Source organism: Copadichromis virginalis, linkage group LG15 (genome assembly GCF_057382275.1).
Source record: "Copadichromis virginalis isolate Kocher_CV1m ecotype Utaka linkage group LG15, C_Virginalis_male_GT1.1, whole genome shotgun sequence".
NCBI classification, from domain to species: domain Eukaryota; kingdom Metazoa; phylum Chordata; class Actinopteri; order Cichliformes; family Cichlidae; genus Copadichromis; species Copadichromis virginalis.
This window is the reverse complement of record NC_140632.1, coordinates 2,258,617-2,279,151: the sequence shown is the minus strand read 5'-3', so window position 1 is coordinate 2,279,151 and position 20,535 is coordinate 2,258,617. Positions and strand designations below refer to the sequence as shown.

At 44.1% G+C, this 20,535-nt stretch overlaps 1 protein-coding gene across 1 annotated transcript in view; it reads right to left on the bottom strand.

Moving 5' to 3' along the window:
• ches1 (checkpoint suppressor 1) overlaps positions 1-20,028 on the bottom strand; it is a 64,474-nt gene extending 44,446 nt beyond the window's left edge. Inside the window, exon 1 of the mRNA XM_085431321.1 lies at positions 19,605-20,028. The gene's annotated coding sequence lies outside the window, so the exon portion shown is untranslated. The remainder of the gene's footprint in view (positions 1-19,604) is intronic.
• Positions 20,029-20,535: the final 507 nt, after the last annotated feature.

Below are 20,535 nucleotides of genomic sequence, written 5' to 3'. Positions count from 1 at the left end.
TTGAGGTGGTGAGTGTTCTTCAGTCGGCTGTCCTGCAGTCAAAAAAAAGGGAAAAAAGGAAGAAGAAGCAGGGCTCCCTCTCTGTGTCTGTCTGTCTCTCTCCCCTCTGGCTTTTCCACTTATCTTTAACAAACAGCAGCTCAGGCGCTCAGCCACTGGTCGACAGTTTGTCCCGACAACAAAAAACCATGGCAACAAGCGCTGGAAGAGCCTGTCCGGTTCCAAAGGTTTGCCCTCTTTGGCTTCCCCAGCTCTCCAGCTTTGGCCACAGACTGGAATCAATAACAAAACAGCTCAAAGAGGCTGAGAGAAGTTTGCGATCGAGAAACCGCACCGCCTTGTGTTTAGACGAGAAAGTAAAGCAGTTTAGTAGATCACCCTTATCCCAGAGGTGGAAAGAAATTGCGTTCCGGTTGCGTGAAAAGAAAGTGGAATTTGAAAGATAGTGAAACGGGAAGGACGAGGGGGTGAGGCAGCAGTTTGTCAGTAACCTATGCGGTCCTCTCCGGCCTGCCTTTGCTGACGATACTTCCACGGCTTCTGCTGATGATACAACTCTGCTTACATCCTTCACTCCTCCCTCCCACTCCTACAAGCTGTTTTTAACGCCACACAAGATACCTTATGTCAACTGAAACGTGTTCCGAATGCTGACAAAACAAAATTCAGGCTGTTTACAAACTCGCAAACAGGCCAAAAGAGAAAAAGTGATATGAGCTATCGCTCGAACGGAGTCCCAAAAAGGCTCTTTTTCTCTGCAGGGCATCCTCCGGCACTTACAGGACTGATTTATCCCGTAGATACATTGAACACGGGCTTTATTCGCTGACAGCTTTCCAAGTATATTAATCCCGGTTATCCGAATACTTTCTTAAAGTGACAGAGCGTGGACGACCTAAAAGCTTTTTCCATGTTTGTGTACTCATGGCTTCGTCTATCGATGAAATTCAGGTAAAGTGAACTGACATCAAGTTTTTAATGCACTTTGACTTCTCTTTTTAAACCGATGAGTGAGCCAAGTGCCAATGAGACTACTGATACTGACTCTACAGATGTATAAAGCTTAGAAATAGTAAAAGGTTGTAACTAAGCAAGGTTATTAACGTCAACTAAACGTAAACTACAAACTAAAAGTAGACGTGAAACAATATTTAGATACCTAAATTAAAATTTAAAAAGTAGACAGACCTGTGGTATCAATTTTAAAATCCTACGTCCCTTGTTCTCCGGTTATCACATCCACAAAGTTTTCCAAAAACTTGACCTCTGAGATTCCAGCTCATCCGAGATTTTTAGCTGAGGGGTAAAAAGTATCCTTTTGAAAAAAAAAGAAAACTAACTGAAACAATTTTGTGAACGTGGCGAACAAACTAAAATTCAGTAGAAACAATCTGTTTGATAAAAATGTTACAGCTTCGTGCCTGATAACAGATGTTTTTATTCTGGATATCTGGCAGACTGTGTCACTGCTTTCTGTACCTAAATCTTGCCTCTGACTTACAGCCTGCATACAATAATAATTAAAAAGATTACAACTAACAATGAAACTAATAAAAACTAAAATAAAACATTTCCAAACATTAAAAACGGAACTGAAACAAACCCTGGAAATAGACTGAACTAAAAACAGAAAACTACAACTGCAACTAAGTGTCTAATAAGAAATGCTTCATGCTGCAAGCCTCACCTCCAGATCCTGAACCTGGTGTGTTGGTGAAGCTGGTGAAATTCAGATAACTAGGAAAAGAAAGCGCAGCTATTTTAACACACAAACTCCAGAAAATGCTGGAAGATCCAGGAATCCTATTAAGACGTGCCTTCGATGGTTTTGGAGGTGGTGCTGATTGGGTCGCGCGTGCAGGTTAAAGAGCATCTACTGCTGCACACTGGCATTCAGAGCTGCAGAGCATGTGTGTAAACGTCTGAAGCTGGTGATGCTTTGCCCATCTTAGCACAGTCACAACCTTTGCAGCTTGTTTTGCAGTCGCTTAGGCTGAATGGAAAAAAAAAACGAAGCTATTTTGGGAAGTAGGAAAAACTTGTGCAACGGAGTGAGTGGTTTTAAAAGGACAAAAGCTGAATTTGGGTCATGAGGGTTTTTAAAAAAATCTTTTTGCTGACAGAGAAAAAGTTTTTCACTTTCATGCAAACACTAGATTATATTGTTTTATATCCACACACCGTCACCCACTCGTTACAGACCGCACTCTGTTGCTCATCGGTGCCACCACCCCTTCTTCACCCTATCCACCTGCCGTTTTTTATATAAACATTTGGGAATCCTCTCGATGTAGCAGTTAAGTCTTTTTACAGTCCCGTGATTTGTTTTTGTCGTCTCTCTCAAAACCAAATTAGGCACGAGTGCCTGTATGTGCTCGTCTCCCTCTTCATGGAACAGGCTGTGAAATTATCTGAAGCTCACTTGCTGAGTTTACACGGTTAATGAAGGTTCTTGTGGCAGACACAATAAGGAGCTGCCTTTGCTTTGTTCAGTCAAGATTTAAATAGGTTTGGCAACGAGCCCGCTGGTTTGACGATGAAGTGCTGTCTACTGGAGTGCTTATAAAGTAGTCAGTACTCGGCTAGGATTGCTTTTTTGGGGTGTGTTTTTCTGTCTGAGGCTTTGAGAGAGTGTGTGTGTGTGTGTGTGTGTGTGTGTGTGTGTGTGTGTGTGTGCGCGCGCGCGCAGATGCTGAGTCTTGCTTGGCCTCTCGTGATGGAGGAGGTTTTTAATCTGCGGGGCTGCCCGCTTTAAACAAAGGTGGAATAACATTTGAACAGAAGTTCGTCTTCGCGTTGACCCTTAAAGACTCCGCAGTGTTTCCACATACTAAATAAAAAAAAAAATAGGCATGACTCCCTGTTTCCACTCACCCTGCTCTGGGTTGTGTTTTCTAATCTGCAGATTCAGAGAGAGGCAGTGAAAAAGAATGAGCATGACCGCGAGTAATAAAGACAGGAGTGGACAAGGAAGAAAGAGAGAGTGGGAGTAAAAGACAGAGGGGAGTTATATCCTAGGGTCATTAGCAGCATCTCAAAGTCACCTCGTCTTTCAGCGTATGCTGTTTGACAGGCCCTGCCAACAGAATTAGGGATGAGGGATGATGCTGCTGTGATTAGATGTGTAACTCAGGGGAAAGGCAGGTCCTGATCCACGGTCACGCACGCGAGAGAGGGAGGGAATTGTGGGTATAAGCGATGCGATAACCTGCGTTTTAAGATGCGGTCAGTTATTGACTGGATAGCCCCCAGATCCTCTATTTCAATGTACGGCGCTGATGCGAGTCAGCCCGATAAACACCGCAGGCTCCCCCCGATGAGTGAATTGAATTCCCAAATTACCAGGCTTAAGATAACATACCTGGCTAAATTGCCGCTCTTTATAAGTCTCAAATCTCTTTGTAGATATTCATCAAAGGCTGTTTCACTCCTGATGCGGAGAACACAGGAGATGGGAAATAGGAGAACAACACACAATGTGGTTCATATTAAGGCCTCTGATCTTCTATCTCGAGTCCCTCGTTTTCCACTACATTCCTTTAGCCAGGGGTGATGTGTGTGAGGGGGAGGGTGGGGGTGTGTGCTGACGTTCTCTCTGCCAGTGCAAAATATGTGATGAAGGCTCAGTGTTGGTCGGAGATTTTTACAGGAAAGTAAGGGAAACCTTGTGCTTTACCGGGCCTCTTCTTCCTCAGCACAAACTGAATTAGCCCCAGTGCAGCAACTGTAAGTCTTGACTTTCTCTGTATCGCTGCAGGAGGTATCTGAAACCCTCTCTTTTATGCTTTCAGTTCGTGAACCCAAGTCGGAAGTTTCCATCTGTCAAGTGCCAAATGAATGCCAGTGATAGTGGAGTTTGTTGAATAAACTGAGAAGGGTCCATCTGTTTGCTGCCCGACATTAACCCTGAAGACGACCGAGGTACCCACTCAGAGGCAGGCTAACACTTAAGCAGGCTCGAGGGGCTCTGCGGTTGTGCACAGGAACTGCGGAGATGTGGTAACACGATCCGGGAGGAGTGTAGCCGTGACTTTGATGGCTCATCAAATCCCAAACCTCTACACCCGTTTGCACTCTATGACGGGGCTTTGCAGAATCTTATGTGACTTTATCCCTCACCCTAAAAAATGGCTACTCGTGCTGCAATCTAATACTTGCATTCATTTCAGTAAGGACCACTGTAGTCAAAAAGAAGATTATTTTCATCTGCGGTTATATATATTTGGCTGCACGTCTCTGGTATCCAACCCCCCCCCCCTTTCGAGTGCAAACATGGAAAGCCTGAGAGCAGCAGCGAGACCTCAGCACAGAACAGAGCATCTATGACAGGCATTAAAGGAGGAGCTGGGGTGGGTTGCAAAGCGGGTTGAAGAGGGTAGGAACTCTAGGCAGGCAACTTAAACAGATTTGTCAACTGGATGTGTAGAGAGATATAAGGAAAGTCATCAGCTGATCAGCCTGGATTGTGCCTGAGCTGGACTGAAATATGGCCAAAGACCACCATCGAAACAGCTTTGAGCCAACTTGAGTCATTCAGCATATCAGCAGCACTTTAATAATCGCTGCACACCACTCACATTTTGCACCTCGTCATCAAATTGTTAGACTTTTACTTTGTCAGTGACCCGGCATACAGACTGATTGCACCCGACTGACAGAATGGGCTCAGTATTAAGACCTCTGACAGTGTGCTGATGACCTTATGTTCACTATAGCCTCATCCAAAGGGTTCATGTGTCTGTGCAGCTGTGTTCCTTAGCACATCTACAAGAAGCAAATGCATGCGTTATGCATCTCTACATGAAAGCATTCAAATGCTTCACAACTATTCTCTGTTTCAGCCTTGAAAAGTGAGAAAGTTACTTCATTGTGTACACAAAATGCAGATGGAAATGTAATAAAGAAAAAAAGCATACTACTTCTGTAACAGTAGCAGTGATAGTTGCTGTTCGGCTCGTAAGACTGCAACTTTGAATGCTTTGGCAGAAAGGTGAGTCAAAAAGGTAATTTCAGTAATCAGTGCACCTGAGAAAAAGCACTCGGGTGTGTGGTACTACGCTTGTCAGTGCAGGCCATGCTAATAGAATACTTTAAGTGTTGAAAACTGTCCAGATAAAAAACACACCCTTAAACATGCAAAGCAAACCGGTCCAGTTCAATTCTAGTGCAAAGTGTTGGATATTTAGAAATTGGCCTATTATGCTGTCCTTTATCTTCTGTAATACATATACACTCAAATGATGAGGTTAGTATACACAAATAAACTCTGCGCCAAACGCTCAGGCTTCAGTCTGCTCTGAATGCTCTGCTTCAGGCAGCATTTTTCCACCCTTGGCTTGGATGATGTATAAGGTGCCACCAACACGTCCATCTCAGACACAAAGCTCTGGTGTCTACTCAAGCAGAACGAAAATATAATAAGTCCAATTTAACATAACTTCACATTAATATAGTTCTACTGAGCCACAGAGAAATAACAATATAACAAGATAAAGGGTGTTGCTCTCACTTTTTTCAGTAAGCAGTGTCTTTACAAAGTATTTCAGTTTGTAGCGGTCTTCAGTAAAGTGGCAGAACTCCAGATTTCTCGACTAAGAAATCCTGATGGAACTCTACACGGACATTAGACTCCAGCAGATAAAGATCAATCAGGAGGCTTTCTGGGAAATGTAGTAAAAGACTTTGTTGTGAGGGGGGGCACAACAAAGAAAAGCGAATGACAAGTGCACATTAGGAAAATGACAAAATACGTTGGACATCCCAGCCTGATGATTTACAACAGCGTGGGATGGAATTTTCCTCCGAGGCAGGGCGTTCTACGCTTTCACCGAGCAGCCAGGGAATCTCCGGCGTTCACACTCGCACACACGCATGCTCGCATTCCTGCAAGGATCCACGGATGAATACAAATTACAAAAAGGCAAAACCGTGCACATTTGGATGCATTTGCACATACGTGCACTTGTTCTCTCTTTCTCTCCTTCTTCCCCTTTCGCTCTTTTACAGCGGTTTCCTGTGCGCACTGTCTACCTCTCATGGTACATTCAGATCATGAACACCCGGAGTCAGCAAGTCTGGACACAGCTGTTAAATATTCAGCCCAACATTCCCTCTCGCTCTCTCTCACAGTATCTCTCCGTCTTCCACCTTAAAACTCTCCTCTTTTTTGTCCCCACCTCTCTCCCTCCAACGTTACTCTATTTCTAGCTCAATTCTGTAGCTCTCTACGCTGCTACCAACACCGGCACCGCTGCTGCCTCTGCTCTCTGCGCTCCACTTTCATTAAGGGGCTCTCCTCTGATAGCCCTTCATATAACACTTAATCATCATAACAATAAGAGCACTCGCTCCCCGACGAATCACCTCGAGGGGCCAGTCCTAAAGATCCTCCGCTAACTGATGTCATTAACTGCCAGGGTACCCGATTGGCTGGAGCAGCACGGGAGAGCCCGCCTTAGGTGTTTGACGGAGGGCTCAGCGGGAGCAGCGAGGGTCGGACAGGCCAAGGACATTCCTCTTATTGGAGAAGAGCTGAGAACAACGCACAGGCGCCCGCTCGTGCGTGCACAGGCGCAAAGGCTGACGCTGGGAAGCAGAAGACAAGGCCTGTTTGGTGTTACAGTCAGGAGAGAGATGAATAAGACTATTGAATAAGGGGGAGGGAGGTTTGAATAACAGTATTTCACATGAATGGATCTTCAGGGAAATGACTGCTCCATCGCTCCCTCCGCTCTCTATTTTCAGCTGCAATTTGACAACAGGGTTGAGCGAGTGTGTGTGTGTGTGTGTGTGTGTGTGTGTGTGTTGGGGGGCATTTTGGCTGATTGAGTCTCTGCCGTTATCACGCTGTGGAAGTGACAGCGTGCCATATTATGCTGTAGTGGGTGTGCGCATAGATGAACAGTGACGGCAGCTTCTTGCAAACGCACAACAAATCTGCACGCACACGCTCGTCTGAACCACAGAGAAATCACAGCTGTTCTCGGTTGCTATGCGGCAGTCTCACCATCGTCTCGGATAACACTCACGCGCGCATGCACATGCAAGTGTGAGACGGAGACAGTAACACCAGGCTTGGCAGGGTCGGAAGGTCACAGGGGTATTGTGACAAAGTCGCTTAGCAACAAACCTACGGCACATATAATTTGCAGTGCGATGGCCTCCCACCAACCCCCCGCCCCCTCCCAGCGTGCCCCTGACCACATCTGAATGTGGTTATAATGAATATGATGACAGGTGATGATTGTTTTGCACCTGGCTCTCCCACTCACTCAGTGTTTGAGGAGAGATGTGTTGAATGTGCCTCACGACAGACCATAATAAATCTTGTGCCACTGTAAGCGCTCCACGGTGAAAACAAAGTGTAAAGTTAGCAGAACACCAGCTTGTTAGTGTGCCACTAAAGAGGAACACAAACATCAGTGGTTTAAGAGTTTTTCTGCTCCTGCTGTTCGAGTTCAAGTGACACCTGTCCCCTCCATTTGTCTGAAAACGAGCTTTAAGGTACGGTTCCCTTGTTTCGTGACTGAGCGACGTCCCTCGATGACTTGCGTCCCTTGCGGCTTTCCGTACAGCAAATCCCTGCGAGCAGCTACCAAACACTAACACGAGTACAGCAAAGGGAAAGTGACTTTGCCTCCAACTTTAAAAAAAAAGTGTGTTTCATCAGGACTGCAGGTAGCTCAGCCCATCTGTGTGCTGAATTCTTTATAGGTTATCACAGGAACGAGGCTCCTGTCCTCTCTGCCTTGTTCCCTTTGTGCACGGTGACGCTTCAAAACAGAATCGGTGAGCTGCAAAATCTGGGCTGCTTCTGCAGAGGCTCGACTTTTAGCTGGGAATACGCCTAAATAGTACATTCGACAGATTTGTCTCGTTCGTCGAAATGTAAATGACAAACTGCCCCCGGGGTAGCAGCTAGCAAACATGGTGCACTCGTGCAGAGACAGCAGTTTTATAATGTCATCTGTGGCTGAAAAAAGTAACCACTAATGATGTCATCACAATTGCTGTAGGCTTGACAACTAGAAGTTTTGTGCTTTTTTTAAAAACAAAAAGCCATCATTGCAAGCTCAGGGTTAAAAACGCAGACACCAGTGTTTTCCATGCTGCATTATGGGAAGTGTAAATGTAGTGTTTTCGAAGCCTGATCAGTATTTACTACTAAGAGTTACCATGATGTGACTTCTGATGTTCTTCTACTACTTTTTTCTGAAAATCTCTTAATTCTCTGTTGTAACTGATGCACTGTGTTGGGGGTAAATCATTAGTATTTGAATTATTTTATTAACTAAACTCAGCAGCTCCACAGCACCAGGGGTAAGGAGAACCACTCCGGTGTGGTGTCTTCTGAACAGCTAGCTAGCTTTCAGCTCAGCTAACGCTATCATTGCGAGGGAAATTCACAAGCTTGTTGTTGGTTAGGTGGTGGAAGAGAAGCTACCAATGTAATAATTTCTGGTAACACATGAACTCTTGGTTACAAAGTAACAGAATACTGTTTCAGCATTCTTTAGATGTTACTTTTAAATGTAACATCACCTGACCCTGAGGCCTACCCTTTAGGTGGAGGTGTGTAGCTTTTCTAATGTGATGTTGTGTTATGTACGTTCCTTCACTGACTGAGACTGGGCCCAATGCAGCAGAGCCCAAAACTGCAGTTTTAGGGGCGACTTGAGTCTGGTTCCAAAAACGAGACATTTCCAATAAGCTTGGGTTTATAGAAAGAAAGTAAGTGTACTTTACTGACCCCCGTGGGGAAATTCCTCTCTGCATTTAACCCGTTCACACAGTGAAGCAGTGGGCAGCCATTGGGCACCCAGGGAGCAGGTACCTTGCTCAGGGGTACCTCAGGGTAGCTGTTCAGGGGAATCTAACCTCCGACCTTCCGATCATTGGGCCACCACTCTACCTACTGAGCTATCCCTGCCCCTTATAATAGTATAGTATATAGTAGAGCAGGGCGATATGGCCAAAAATATTTATCACGATATATATTTGAAAATTTGCGATAACGATATAACCGACGATATAATTGATGCGAGACAAAATACAACTCCACAACATTACTAGTGCAAAAAGACAACCTTCCATTTATTTTCACTTAAACAAGAAGCTGGTTTTTATGTACATTAAAGCTTTATAAAAATGTAACAGTGCAAATGCAAATTCCTTGCTGAAAGTTTAACCAAAAGGCATTTCCAGTAGAAATGGGCTGACATATCCTGAGCATAACCATGTATAATATCCACTGAAGTTAAAAAGAGGTGCTTTGCAACATTAAACTGCAGTGTGCAGTACGCATTTTTCGGACCATAAGGTGCACGGGATTATAAGGCACATTAAGCGAAACAAAGCAGTCAGATAAATCAAACTTTATTAAACTCATTCTTCTTGCTTCCTCCACTTCTGTACCATTGATTCATTAATGTTGAATTCTCTGGCAGCTGCTCTATTCCCATGTTGCTGCAGTATATTAATGACTAACCTCGTATTGTGGATGGATTATCTCAGTTGTTCTCCTGACTGAAGTTTGGTCCGTTTACAGCATCCTGCCATGCGATTGCATTTGTCTCTAACCATGAAGAACCTTCACGTTAACTTTTATAAGTGGAAAAGTGTTAGTGTTCATCCTCCAGCTTCACTGTTTATGTTATGCTAACATAGCTGTGTCGCTAGCGATCACGTAGCACATCATTATATACCAGCTAGCCCAACTTCAGTAACCCTACAAACGTCACTGCTGTTTAGTTTCCTGTCTTCATTTATGTTGGAAGTGATAGCAGAGCTGTACGTTTGATTTTTTTCAGAAATCTCTCAGTCAGAACATGCAATATCATGCTTAGGTAACTAGCGAAACTAGCGAGCTAACTTCCGCTAGCTTCCTGCTAACTTCTAACTCCGTTAAATGTAATAACTTTTGTTTTCATGGATGCCTGGAAGTTAAACTTTATAGTTACACCTGGTAAAGCAGCAATGCTGATCGTTTTATTAAAGATGAAAGAATTTAGACAGTTTTTAACTCTCAGTGATGCTGCAGTGTTGTTTGACCTGAAGCATACGGAGTTTAGGACCCAGATTACTCCCAGATTTAAGAGCATCTTAGTCCGACAAATATGACAATAACGACGGCCGCTTGCATGTTCTACAAAAAAATGTGCTTTGTTGTGTATCTGATGGACAAACACCAAACCAGTTCCACATCACGGAAGTTGCACCATTTTTACAAACCAATTCTGGTTCATCTGTTTCACTGAACAATCGGCCATGTGCGTATGAAAACAAAGGCACTGCGCATGCGCGTTTTACTCCCATTCTATCGCGATATTTCATTTTCCTATCGTTGCCTAACATTATACCGGTATTACCGTGAACGGTATAATATGGCCCAGCCCTAGTATATAGTATAATAGTTCATAAGAGATTTTGATTGACAGATGTGCCGACACAGGGCTCTGTGGCTGATTAGTGTCTGCTTGGCTTCACTACCAATTGTAGTCAATGAATCAGACTTTTGGAATATTTTAATAGAATTAAAATAGGTAATATGGCCTACAGTGTGGTATGGACCATGAGTATATTTCTGCTTTGTTTTCTGTTGAGCAGACTTCTGTTATTATTATTATGAGTCAGTCTAGTCATCATTAATTAGCAGATATACATGTTTGTGTGTCTCCAGGCTTCTTGAAGGACATTTAAAGCTTTTCTTTGCATGTTTCTGCCTTTTGTTCTGTTCTTTGTCAAGATGATCCCACACTGCTCCAATAATGGGGAGGCCAATCCATGCTTTTCTGCACTGACAGTGTTTGGGATCATTGTTATGCTGGAAAATGAAGCCAATGCCAATCAGACATTTTCCAGACGGTGCTGCATGGTGGATCAAAATCTGTCAGTATTGTTCTGCATTCATAAGTCCATCAGTTCTGACAAGATCTCCAACACCACTGGCTGAAATACTGCCACAAAGCATACACAGCCTCCAGCATATTTTACAAATGCTTGTAGACTCTCTCCTGACCTCCCCCAGAAATACTGACAATGATTTGAACCAAAAATGTCAAATTTGGAGTCATCACTACATCCGCCCTGCCACTGATTTTCAGTCCATTTCTTGTGTAATTTGGTATAGCCTAGCCTCCTCTCCCTTCAGTTAGAATGGCTTCATGACAGCCGTCTTTCCACAGAGACCATTTCTGATGAGGCTTCAGTGAACAATAGATGGATCTACCGAAGGCCCGGTGTCAGGTCTTTGCTGGGTTTCTTTTTTCCTATTTCTTAAGGACATGACTTTCAGATGCTGTTTATCTGCTGTAGGCAGTTTTCTTTTTTAGGTCTGCCACTTCTTCTTTTGTCTTTCACTTGTCCGGTTTCCTCACATTTCTAAGGATAAACTGAACACTGTGCTGAGATATGCTAGATTTTCAACTAAAAGCTCTTTGGGAATCACCTTGTTGGTGCAAAAATACTATGATGTGGCTGTCAAACTGTGTTCCCATTGCTAAAGAAATGAGAACAAATGATGTGTTTTTGTGACAGGCTGCTAGTAACAAAGTGCCTAAAGACACAATTTCAAATTGGTTCTTTGCTAAGCTGTCTGTTATGTGTAGATATAACACTGGTTCATCTCTTGAGTAAGGTGCTTTTTTTTAAGCTTGAATGATTGAAAAGCAGACAGCGTCCAAGGAAAAACTTTGAAAGACCTTCAGAAAGCCTGGAGAACTATTGCTCAAGACCACTTTAAAAAACTACCAGAAAGTCTGGCTCCTTGAAAGCAAAATATAAAGAAATGAAAGGTGGCTCGAGACTTTTGTAGTCCTCAGAGGATTAAGAGCATCTGCCATCATTTACAGTTGACCAGCTGATACGTGTATGCTCACTAATGACAGGAGGCTCAGCTACTCACTGCACGCTCCTCTCCAATCTGCATCTATACATCTCTGTGTGTTACCTGCATCTTTTATTCCACCTTTGCCTTCTACCTGCCTTCACTTCAGCTTCGTTCCACAATCGAACAGTCAAATATCAGGATTCATTATCGTATGCAGAATATTCGTTGACAGCCCTGAAATGAAAACCCCACAAAGGATATGCTGCGTTTTAACTAACAGCTCTTCGTTGAGTTAACTGTAGCAATAATTGCCAGTGACATTTTCTTCACTACACACACATTTAACGTGTGAGTCATGCGCGTTATTAAACCAAAAAAAAAAAACCCCACAAAAACCAAGGGACCTGCTGAAGACTCAATAATTATATTTCCTATAAAACAGTAGAAATAATGAAGTCCTCTTGTTTGGCATTAGTCCAAACAAAGTGCTGCCTGCACTAAAACCATCACAAAATCAATAATAGAGATTTTTATGAATCGAGTTAAAAGCAGTGGCCTCTCCTTTTTTTTAACCTCACTGCCTTCATTTGGTTAGTGATGTCACACGTCAGCCCCTCTGTCTACTCCGTCTTTCTCCTTTCCGCTGTGTGCAGTGGAACAAAGCAGAGATGGCAGAGAAACTTATCTTTAAAAAGAAACTGCACTGTGTTGTGGAATAATTTGGAAAACTGTCACAGCGAGCGAATCCTATCTCAGAGGGTGCCAGTCACACACACACACACGCATACACATAGTGTTAAAAGCATGCGTGCACACACACACACACAAACAGGGACTTTGGTGTTTACATCATATGGGAAGGTATTTTTTCCCCTCACCCTGCCAGGGAACAGGCCCACGCACGGACACAGACGCTGACTAAGGCCCCAAGACTCCGGGGGGGGGGGGGGGGGGGGGGGGGGCGCATGTGTATATAATCAGTTTGGTTGTGTATCTATGTCGAACTGTTACTAGCTGAAGCGGACTTCGCTTGGACAGCGTTCATGATCTGCTTGTGCTGCTATGGTCTTGTGTGTTTGTGTGTATTTTTCTTGCTTGTGTGTGTATATTTGCGCAGTGGTATCAAACAGTCCTGTTCAGTGTTAAGCTGCTGCGCGGTTATGTACAGTACTCTGTTTGTGGTTTGGCCTTAGCAGGGCTGAGCTAATGCTAATCAGTTTATTGGGGAAAATCTGCATATTTTGTGTTTCTCTGTGTGTCTGCACGAGTGTGTCTACTTAAAGCATTCTTGTGTGTGTGTGTGTGTGTGTGTGTGTTTTGCTTCCCGGTTCATAAACTTTTAAGCCACCGTGCGGTGTGATTTCCCCACGGTTTGGGGTTTGAGGTTGGAACGAGAAAAAACTATCAGAGGACAGCAGAAAGACAAAGTGTGTTTGAGCGCACGTCTGCGTGTGTGTATTCAGGTCCGTTAAAAGCTCCCAGTTCTCCGATCCAGATTTAGATGGCTGATGTTCAGAGCGTCAACCACAACACTTGGAGAACACAACAGGCGGCCTGTTCAACCCGAGACACAAATAGAGCAGTCTTCCTCTGTGCTTAAAAACCCCGTAGCTCAAACGGAGAGCTAAAAACAGATATTTCTGTGGCGCACTGAAGAAGGCCAACCGCTAAAAAAGAAAAGAAAATCACTCTTTCTCCGTGACGCTGTGTTTTCTTTTGCTAAAATAAGAACTGGCGAGTACAGTATCCGTGGAGACGACCCAGCACCATCTCTTCTCCCTTTTCATTCACTGCCTGCCTGCAGTCGTCGGCGAATCTCGGGATGAGAATCGACAAAGGTCAGACAGTCGCAGATGGAGGGCAGCAAGGCGATGGAGTTACCCGTCGCGAGACACTGGGGTATCCATTTCAAATAGAAGCCTCTCTCAGGGGGCTGTAACGAGCTCTAACACTGTGTGTGTGTGTGTGTGTGTGTGTGTGTGTGTGTGTGTGTGTGTGTGTGTGTGTGTGTGTGTGTGTGTGTGTGTCTATGAACGATGCATACAATACCAAAAAGTATCCATTAGCTGTAAAGTATCTTCACTTTAACAGAAAAAAAAGGGGGAGGAGTAATGTCATTATATAAATCAGATGGCTCCTGAGGTCATTTTTGTCTTCACACATGCTTTTGCATGCCAGCATACACACACACACACACACACACACAAGCAGTGTATGGCTGCATCCATTTATGACATCACTGTAACTAGCCAGAGAGAGGAGAGTCAGAGAGAGCCAAGCTGACGTCATCCCATTCACTCAATGTCAATTACGTAATCACGGGGTCCGACGCCTGCAGGACAGGCACGCCGTGCACGGGTTTTTGGGTTTTGTTTTGTTTTTTTGTGATTGCATGAAGGGCACATAATTGCAATCTCATGTGCGAGAGGAAACATAAAGTGAGGCATGCTGATGACATCATCAGCGGGAGGCAGCTTGGCGTGAGCGTGGCGGCTGTGACATATCGAGAGTGTTGGGGTAGAAGAGAAGGAGACAGAGTGCCGCAAACAGACCGGCTGGAGGAGTTATGCAACGCAAATCCAACTCAGACTAAAAAAGGTCCTTTTTTGCCTTTTCCCTGTGTGTGTGTGTGTGTGTGTGTGTGTGTGTGTGTGTGTGTGTGTGTGTGTCCTAGATGACTTTTATGTAGCACTTTGACTTGAGGCAAAGAGTGCATTAAAAACGCACAGGCACTCAAGCGTACCACTGAAATCTGCACACACGCGCGCACTCGCTCGCCCCCCCACTTATAAACAAAGCTTCCTAAGGACAGGAAATCCTTCCACCCACGTTCCTGTGTTGCTTGGCAACCAGAGCAGCGTCACCGTGTGCATGCCTCTGCCACTGAAAATGCACAAACAAGCAGACAGACACACACACATTAAACTGCAACTCCTTAAACGCCGCTCCTTTAAAAGCACCGAAAAAGAAAATCGCCAGATCGCAGAGCCAAAGCCGAGCAGACTGATACTCGCCACAGCTGCCCTCCGATTCGTCAGCTATGGATCTACACCAAACATGACATCACCCCTTGTAAACATAAAACACTTTTTCCCCCTATTTATGAGCTCTATTTTTACACCCGCTGACGTCTTTCTATGCACGATGCTGCGCGTGCGCGTTTGTGTGTGTGTGTCAGTGAGCATTTATGTGCGTGCACTATCTAAGGATGCGACCGCCAATAGCTCAGCAGGACTTAAGGAGAGAGGGGCTAATTGAGCAGAGGTGCCCAGCACTGTGGACAATGAGTCCATTTCAAATCAGCAGGAGGCCTATTGAAGACAATTATAACCTGGGGGATACAGAGGAGCATTATTCTTCTAAGCCATCTCGGCTACTTTGGCCGGCTGCGTTTCCACTGCAATTTACAGCCCGTCTTTTAACTCTCCGGTTGCATTAACATATGAACCTGTGCATGAAAGGCAAAGTTCATCAGCCCTAATCAATCACAGCGGGCTCAGTCATTAACTAATAAATAATTCCTGAAATACAACGATTACCGCAAACACACAGAAGGAGCGGCTTTCTTCTTCACTGCAATCAATAAAGCACCGCCACAAGTTCAAGTTTACAAGTTGTTTCTTGTAAATAAATAAAAACTCACGGTATATCTAAAAGTCACATATTTAATTTGTTGTCATGCATATTTGCCAACTGACGATGCTTTATTCAGGAGAGAATCAAAAGACACTTCCCATCACAGTTGGTGCATTTACCAGTGAGGCGACGGCGTTAAAGATGCTTTTGCTTAATGGCTCGTGCTAAAAATTTTCCCAGCTTGCTATCAGTGTTTTCAGAGTCAGGAGTTCCTGACTGAGTTTTAAAAGATCTGAAGTCAGCTGGGACAACACTGAATCTCGGGGCACTGTTGGGTGCTTAAAAATCGCTATTAAGAAGTTCAATTATTTTTGGAGCTGCTTTGCAGCTGTTAAGTAAAAAAATACGGCGAGTGGGAGTATTTTAGCGTCTCGTGGTGGACTACGGATTACAAGCATAGACTGTATAACTGACCCACTGGTTAGCAGACCTGAGCATTTCTGAAACCAGATACCACATATAACAACAACAGGTAGATCTGATTGTGACACTCACTGGATAATTGAGTGTCAGTCACACAGAACAGCTCATCCTGCTTTGTCCAGCTTTTGACTCTAACGGGGAAAATAATTCACAAAATTTGAATGGTTTATTCAGTAAGATTTAAATAAACCATAAGCCATAAACGTGTTGAGAAAAAAACATTGACAAGGTGACAGAGAACGGGAGCTGAAGGCTGTTTTCTCATAGACTGTTTTGTACTTTAATAACTATGTCCATCTTTTATATACAGTCTGTGATTCCAACATTAATGAAACAAAAGCTCTTTTTTCATCTCTGAGTGGAAATAAGTAGGAGAAAAATAATCTCAGTTCATAAACTAGCATGTTAGTTAACAGTCCTGACATTATGGCAAAATATGCAGAGATATCAAATGAAGCTAGCATGCTATTCAGCTAGCCCTGGCCTGTGCTGTTTTGTAATACCACACTTTACTTCAGCGCCTACCTGTAGCGTACAATCAAGAGGGACTTATGTTGCCTCAGAGAATTTAGCAGTGTAGAGGTGGAAATATAAAACTTGTATAACTCTACACAAGGGGTGGCTGTAGCTTCTCCTGTAGCTGTCGCCAATCTCAGGGTCAGCTTTGCTATTTTTGCTGCTAGGTTAGCAAGGTCCATAAAATGCTAATTTTCTCAAAACTGGAGCACTCACTTCTTGGAATTTCTGTTGGTTAAAATGACTCTAACTCATACCGTCAGATAATTGTCTGAATTATTATTGTCTGAATTCACTTCAAAGTTCCAGTGTGGTGACTCATATTAGCTCAAGTGGCGCTTACCCAACAGCTACCGGCAACGCTTGCTTGTCGTGGCAACCATCCACCGCGCATTGCAGCCATGCTTATAATACTTAATCACTTTAAGCATTAATAACACTTCAAAAGGCTCCGCCTCTGTACAGTAGTTATGAAGAGGAAATTAAATTAAAGACCAAAAACATATTCTACCCAGGCTCTGAACGTGCTTTTTAACGTTGTTAAGTTCGGCATTTTAACACTGGCGTCTATGGGGAATGCCCCAAGTGGACATTTAGAGGAACTGCAGTGTTTGCCCCTGTGTTGAGTTCATTTCTAAATGTTGCCACCAGCCAAATGCTCCACTGAGGGCAGAGTGGACTAAACAGTAAAACATAATTCTCTCTTGTATACAGATATATTTAGTTTGAAACAAAAATATTTCAATATAGTATCCAGTTACTACAAACCAGATCACGGACCACAGATGTCCACTTTAAGTGGAAATTTCTTAATAAAAAAGTACTCCATTACACAAAGTAGTGATTATATTTGCACCTGTGTCTATGCATCAATGTATTTTGGAAGAAAGTTTTGCTACATGGTAAAATTCAAGGGTTTACAATGAGGATATTGGCTAACAATAAATATAAATAGTGTAACCATATTTAGTTTGACCAGGCAGGAATCAAACTCTTTACAATGGAAGTAGCAGTGCGATCGTCGTCTGTGCACTGCCTTGCTCTGAGCCCAGATATGGGCCATATCTTCACACAGCACAACAGCTGATTTAACTATAATCTGGTACTTTTTTTCTCCATTGTTTTTTTCCGCCAGTTTACCTTCGTGCTGTGTCCTCTTTTCACCTATAAAACTTAAGAAGTCAGGACATTTTTTTTCTCACTTTTGCTGATAAGGTGCACTTCTGTAGTGTTTACCTTTCAGAACTAAATGTGCTGTAGCCTCTGCTGTATACTTTGTTCTGACGGTGCATTTCAGACACACACGTGGCTCAAAGCCACAGCTGACCAGAGCGCTTACTGCGTAGCTCTGAGCCTGACCAGTGCAACGAGAAATATTAAAACTGCCATTTTTTTGAGTGTTTATGTTGAATAAATCACGAGATGACATCCAATAAAAACTGTATTCAAACTGCATACTACTCAATTCATTCACACATGAATTATAGATCCATTATGGGCTGTTTTAGCTGTGCTGAGGGAATCAGACAAACAACAGTTGTGCTGAGAGCACTAACCCACTGATCCATCCATACCAATTATCTGTGTCTAGGGTGGAGTCTGAATTCAATATTCAATTTACACAGTTCAATCTCCCATCAGAGCTTCCAGCTGGAAAAACTAAAGGCGTCAAAACGGCCATAACGGACAAAAGCGGCATAAGCCTCGTCTGAGAGCTTCAACTGTCTCCAAAGTGAAAAAGAAGCGGGCTAACTGAACGTCGCACCACAGGGGTGTCCATTGAGAGACAGTGAGAGGTGGAGGGGCGAGAACTCCATTGAGCTCAGCCATGGGGGGTCAATATGTGAATGAATGTTTGCCATGGAGGTGAATTATGAATGAGCAGCTCTCGCAGCACTCCTGAGAGAGCATGTCAGCCCCCCTGTCTCCTTCACTCCATCCTCTCTTGCTTTCTTTCCATTTCTCCTCCTCCTCCTCCTCCCCCTGCTGCTGTCCTAAAATCTCCATCATCCTCTCCCCTCCGTCTCTGTCTCATTTCTCGCTACTGGATTAATCTTCTCATCTGCCTCATTCTTGGTCAACTGATCTCCTCCCCTCCCCAAACCTCCTCCACCTCCTGTCTCCAGACCGGGTTGAGAAGGGGGGGGGGGGGGGGGGGGTGTGACGGAGGTAGAGACACACGCCGTCTGTCTGAGAGAGACGACAAAACCCTCGTCCTACTGAATTTGCGCAAATTCAGTAGGACGCACACACACACACGCACCCGTGCACACACACAGTGGCACATAAGATAATGCAAAGGCAAACATTCCTGCATGTGAAAAAGCAGATGCATGCATTAAGTGTAAGGCTTTCAGACACACACACACACACACACACTTCTCCCAGCTGTTCTCCTGGCCACAGAGCTTGTGTGTGTGTGTGTGTGTGTGTGTGTGTGTGTGTGTGTGTATTCGCGTGTGTGTAATCCAATGTGCTGCTGCTCAGCCTGTGCCATGCTCTCTCCTCTGTTGCTGTGCGTCTGATCAGATCTGCCTCCGTCAACCTGTTTGCCGTCTATGGCTCACAGACACACACACACTTTTTCTCTCCCTCTCTATTTCACACACAGACACACACACACGTTTCAGAAGCTGTTACTACTTATCAAGCCTCCTTCAAGCTTGGGAAAAACAACATTCATTCAGCCTTGGTTTCGTCGCCGCCAAGTGATGTGTTACCTGCTGCACTCCAAACACCTGAGCGCGCGCACACACACACACACACAGTGAAAGAAAGGGGAAAACGGACTTAAAGAGAGTGTTTTGCCCCTATTTTTCTCTCCTTCAGCCTAAAGTAGCCTACCAGGAAAAAGAAAAAGTGCGTTTGTGTTGGAATGAGATCACACTGTTCCCTTAAAAAGTATCCACTCCTTTTGATCCCTTCACTCCAGTTTACAGCGGTCACTTCAGCTCACTTTGGCCCCTTTTTTAGCTTGTGGAAAACAACCTTCATAACTCTCTCTTTCTCTCTCTCTCTCTCACACACACACACACCTGTATACTTACATACTTACAGTGACACACACACACACATGCACACGCACCTCCACAGCACTTCCCTTTAAGTGCAGAGCCGTGCAGCACATGTCATCATCACACACACACTCACACACACCTCTGCCAGACCTGCATTAATGCCACAAAAAGCCCAGTAAAGTCACCTTAGGATCCTTCTGTGTTCCAGACGAGCCCCTTCTTCACACTCTTCCTCTCCTCTTTTAGACTTCTCTCTCCTCCTCTCCTCCTTTCCTTCCGTCCTTCCTACCGTGCTATCCGTCAGTCCTTCTTCTCCCTCTCTCCCTCTTTCACTCTTCGTTTCGGTACTCGGTCAGTTCCCAGCGTTTTTCCCGAGCCCCTCCATATCCGCCCAGCCAGTCGTTTCTAACCGCCGAGCAAGCGTACCTACACACACACACACGCACACACACAAGCCGCTTCTGCGTTCCTATGGTCTCTCTCGCTCTCTCCCTCTGTTTATTCCTCTCTGAGCTCGCGCTCTCCCTCTCTCTCTACTGTCGGAGAAGAGCTCGGTGAGCGTGTGTATGCGCAAGTTTGTGTACGTGTGCGCGCGCGTGGATGTGTGTGTTCCTGTGCTGTGCCTGCTTTGCCCCGCCAGCAGCAGCAAGCAGCAGAGGACTTCCCCCGGTGCCCGCCCTGGGTCCTAGAGAGAGCTCTGTTCCCTGAAAGAATGCCATTGTGTACGGAAGACATGTCCAAAGATCGTCTATAATCTTAACAAGACGATTCATTCACCAGTTTTTTACCACACACACACACACACACACACACACACACACACACACACACACACATATATGTAGCAAAAAAAATGCAGTAAAAAAAGGTAATATGATAATATTAAAGTATAATGATTATCATATTACCTTTGATTTAATAATAAATCTTCTAAATCTTCAGTAAGATGCATTTTGAACACACAAACATTACTAAATTAAGGAACTAATATATCTATCTATATAGATATAGATTTATAGATATATATCCTTGTGACATAGATACAAATAATTAAGTATTAGAACATAAGAAGGCTATTCAACAAACGGTTCGTTTAGCCATTATGACATCCAAAGC